Source organism: Diaphorina citri, unplaced genomic scaffold (genome assembly GCF_000475195.1).
Source record: "Diaphorina citri unplaced genomic scaffold, Diaci psyllid genome assembly version 1.1 scaffold17768, whole genome shotgun sequence".
NCBI classification, from domain to species: Eukaryota; Metazoa; Arthropoda; class Insecta; order Hemiptera; family Psyllidae; genus Diaphorina; species Diaphorina citri.
This window is the reverse complement of record NW_007395123.1, coordinates 7,351-11,992: the sequence shown is the minus strand read 5'-3', so window position 1 is coordinate 11,992 and position 4,642 is coordinate 7,351. Positions and strand designations below refer to the sequence as shown.

At 40.7% G+C, this 4,642-nt stretch overlaps 1 protein-coding gene across 1 annotated transcript in view; it reads right to left on the bottom strand.

The window, feature by feature from the left end:
* Window positions 1–963: 963 nt before the first annotated feature.
* Window positions 964–4,642, bottom strand: part of LOC103523238 (heat shock 70 kDa protein cognate 4-like) — a gene marked incomplete at its 5' end in the record, with an annotated part of 11,025 nt that continues 7,346 nt past the window's right edge. Inside the window, one exon of the mRNA XM_026832907.1 lies at window positions 964–1,393. The remainder of the gene's footprint in view (window positions 1,394–4,642) is intronic.

The window sequence follows — 4,642 nt, the reverse complement described above, 5'->3', positions numbered from 1 at the left end:
CCAGCTTGAAATTTAGGATTTGTCCACTCAAGACTACTGTCTTGGCCGACCGAAGAAGATTAGGACAAAAGAGAAGAGAAAGCGAAACAGTAGTCCTGCTATTCTGGACGTCTGTCAAGAGAGATACCCTGGGTAGTAAGTCCCACCGGGGTTTACAAGTTGGTTCCCCCCTCCCCCGACCGAACAAGTTTGCCTCAGGCCGGATGTCATTTTTCATTTCGGACCCCCGGGAGTTATATTGATATGCAGTAGTGATGATATGGTGAATAATATGGTCTTCTTACCTTTAAAAGGCAGTAGATAGGTGTTTCTGTAGGGGGAGTATACTCTGGGGTACGTGATCTACACCAATCATGTTTCAATAGGTAAAGGTCGACATCGGTGTTTAGATGCATTTATGTCCATGCAACGTTGGATACTACTATTACACATAAACAGATAACTCAACATGAACCATGAAATTGAGGATCTACAGAATTAGCCTGCGCAATTTTTAATGTTCGGTCGGATCAATCATTCATCCGGAGACGAAACACTTCCGAGACCGGCGCCCAAGCTAAGGTGCGCAATGCACCCACGGCGGCGCGGCCCCTTTAAATAGGTTGTACGTTTCAAACAAGAACCTTGGGACCGAAAAAAAGGATAGATATAAGGAAGTACTACAAGCGAAAGCCCCGCTATTCTGGAGTCGTCGGGAGATAGTTTGGAAATTTTTGTATTATCGTAGGGATTCTTATTGATTTTTTTTATTAAAACAAAATTTATTAATACATGGTGTTCATATCTCTAGAGAGGGAATCGAACCCGCGACCTAGCGCCAACAAGGCAGGCACTTAAGGCAGACATGATAGCCTCCAAGCAAACGATAGAATGGCTGACCTACATTTCTTTGTCACCTTTAATTAAGTTTAACTCCTGTGAAATTAGAGAGAAAAAGGTGATCTAGAATATGGAGAACACAGATTTAAAATTGGAATTCAAGATGGAAAAAATTTTCTTTATTGATGGAAAGATCAACAATTTCACAATTTAGTTGATACTGAATATAGTTTGGTGTTTGAAACATTTAGTTAGGCACTCGAGGAGTAGAAGTAAACGCAACATTTTGAAAATGTAAATATGATAAATAAATAGGAACAAATGCTTATGTAGAGTAATCAAAAATGCTCTATGGCTATGGGCTGGTTTGATCTTGTATTGGAATGTTTAAATGCCGAAACAACAGCACTTGGACACCCAGACAAGAATACATCGGCTTTAATAATTAAAATAAATAATGTAAAAATATAAAGTGACAAATATGCCTTGATTTAAGGTTTTCCACTGGTTACTGTTCTCAGTTGGAAACGTATGTCGTGTTGTTGATATTGTGAAGTTGGTATAGGAATGGAATGTTTAGTCGACCTCTTCAATGGTAGGTCCAGGGCCTGCACCAGGGGCACCAGAGGGAGGTGCACCTGCACCAGGAGCGCCAGGGAACCCACCTGGTGCACCACCTGAACCTTGGTACAGTTTGGTGATGATTGGGTTACAGATAGCTTCCAGTTCTTTCTGTTTGTGTTCAAACTCTTCCTTCTCAGCCAGCTGGTTAGCGTCCAACCATTTGATGACATCGTTGCACTTGTCCAGGATCTGAGTTCTCTCAGCATCAGAGATCTTATCCTTGAGTTTCTCATCTTCCACAGTACTCTTCATATTGAAGCAGTAGGACTCCAGGGAGTTCTTAGCGGAGATGACAGCCTTCTGTTTCTCATCCTCTGCCTTGTACTTCTCAGCATCATTCACCATTCTCTCAATATCTTCCTTGGACAGACGGCCACGGTCATTGGTGATGGTGATCTTGTTCTCCTTACCGGTAGATTTCTCAATAGCAGTCACATTCAGGATACCGTTAGCATCAATGTCGAATGTCACTTCAATCTGAGGTACACCACGAGGTGCAGGAGGGATGGAGGTGAGCTCAAACTTACCGAGTAAGTTATTATCCTTGGTCATGGCACGTTCACCCTCATACACTTGGATAAGTACACCAGGTTGGTTGTCAGAGTATGTGGTGAAGGTCTGAGTCTGCTTGGTGGGGATGGTGGTGTTACGTTTGATGAGAGCAGTCATGACACCTCCAGCAGTTTCAATACCCAGAGACAGGGGAGTGACATCAAGCAGTAGCAAGTCTTGTACTTCCTCAGACTTGTCTCCATGCAGGATAGCAGCTTGTACTGCAGCACCATAGGCCACGGCCTCGTCAGGGTTGATACTCTTGTTGAGTTCCTTACCATTGAAGAAGTCTTGCAGCAACTTCTGAACCTTGGGGATACGCGTGGAACCGCCGACCAATACAATGTCATGGATCTGGGCCTTGTCCATCTTAGCATCTCGCAGAGATTTCTCTACTGGCTCCATGGTACCACGGAACAAGTCAGCATTCAACTCTTCAAACCTCGCACGAGTGATACTAGTATAGAAGTCAACACCTTCAAACAGAGAGTCGATTTCAATACTAGCCTGAGTGGAAGAGGACAATGTTCTCTTAGCACGCTCACATGCAGTTCTCAACCGACGTAGTGCACGCTTGTTGGTTGTTAAATCTTTCTTGTACTTCCTCTTGAATTCCTGTACAAAGTGATTCACCATTCGGTTATCAAAGTCTTCACCTCCCAAGTGAGTGTCTCCAGCTGTGGACTTGACTTCAAAGATACCATCCTCAATAGTCAGGATGGACACATCGAAAGTACCACCACCCAGATCAAAGATGAGGACATTACGTTCGCCAGAACCCTGCAACACAAACAACACAACACGTTAGTTTTCGACATAGTAATATTTCAAAAACAAGTGATAATGGAAAAATTAAGAACTATAATGACTAGTATGAAAATTGTGTTTTTACTATAAACTATAACCACAACTACTCAGTCAAGAGAAGACAATAAGTTTCTTTATTCTTGAATTCATATAATGTTACCTAACAGAGTCCCATCTGGAAAATTACTAAATTACAAGTATAGATGACTTTTCAACAAATCATGGGACTTGATTGGGAAAGTCCCAATAGGCTGTACATTATACTCTACAGCAGTAGATCCAACTTTCTTGTCCAATCCATAGGCAATGGCGGCAGCTGTTGGTTCATTGATAATACGAAGAACATTGAGTCCAGCAATGGTTCCAGAGTCCTTGGTAGACTTGACGCTGGAAATATTGAAGTAGGCGGGTACTGGTGATCACAGCATTGGATACAGTCTTGCCGAGATAAGCTTCAGCAGTTTCCTTCATCTTGTTCACACCATAGAAGACACCTGAGGAAGAGAAGAGGTCAGTTCCTTACTGAAAACTTTCCAAGTTCATGTCCTTTTTTTCTAAACCTGGAGAGAGAAAAAATTATGAAATTTGACCCAAGATCAATATCTTGTATGACCCAGACCTCCCACAGTACTTCTTTGACTGTTTTGTAATTTAATGGTGAAAAACGTAGATTAAGAACTTCTGTACACAATCCTGAGGAAAGACTCAATATTTCAGTGAATGCCTGGCCTCATCCCATACTTTTTCTCTCATCACAGAGAGCCTTATCTATTTCCAAGAACGGATCCCATAGGAGGGAATCACTGACGGTTTTTAAATAGGTACCAAATAAGGGTTCGTAGGATAATCTATGAGAACAGAACAATGGTTTTTAGTAATGTGGGGTTACCAGTTCCAACAACCAACTTTCATCAAGTAGAATCAATGTTCCAGTGGTCCTAAAAAAAAAACGGTCATCTCCACTAGAGTATCAGTATTAATAAAATATACCCCCTCTTTGGACCTCAGAACGTAGTCTTACTTGTGAACCTTATGGGATCATTCGAACTATCAACCTAGCAGTATGTAACTGGGGCTCACATAACTTGATGAGAACCTCTGGAACTCTAGTTTGGAGTGAGTGTTACACTGAACAAATTATAAGTACCTCTATTTCGAGTTTAGTTTTCAGTCAGTTAATTAAATTTAAAAACCTTAAAAATTGTTTAAGGTAACCATCATTAATAAAAAAAAAAAAAAAAAAAAAACTCTTTTAGAGTTAACATGTCTAAAAAATACACGACTATGGATGTGAGGTTATTATGTGAGGTTAGAGGTTATTATGACCTACGATATGAATAAATGACCTATATATACCCCTTACCGTTTAGCCTTGATGGAACTTTCTTAGACATCATAACCAGAATTTAATAGTGAGTTAATAAAAGTTGTAACCAAGAAACAAAGAGAAAAGTCTACGGTTTGCAAACTATCCGGGCGTTCAAAACTCCTACGGTGCCAAGTCCGACTGTACTTTGTAACCGGCAAACTTCAACAGTCACTACCTCCGTTTGGTTTTAGTTTCATCTCATGTTTCCTCTTCGGTTTTGAAAGAAGGGACTTCTCCACTCATAACTTCTACTGAAGACCTTTACATTGTACTGTTGAACACACTATGGATGAATCGAACTAACCTCCAAAAAAAATGAAAGGACATGTATATATCATTCCTTTACATTCGTTTTATTAGATCTCTTACCATGGATATTCAATTTCGTCCCCAAAGGGTTAAAGGAAAATCACTACAAGGAGAGAGTTACTTTATATAAAGTCGGAGGTGGGGATGTATATGGTCCGTAAT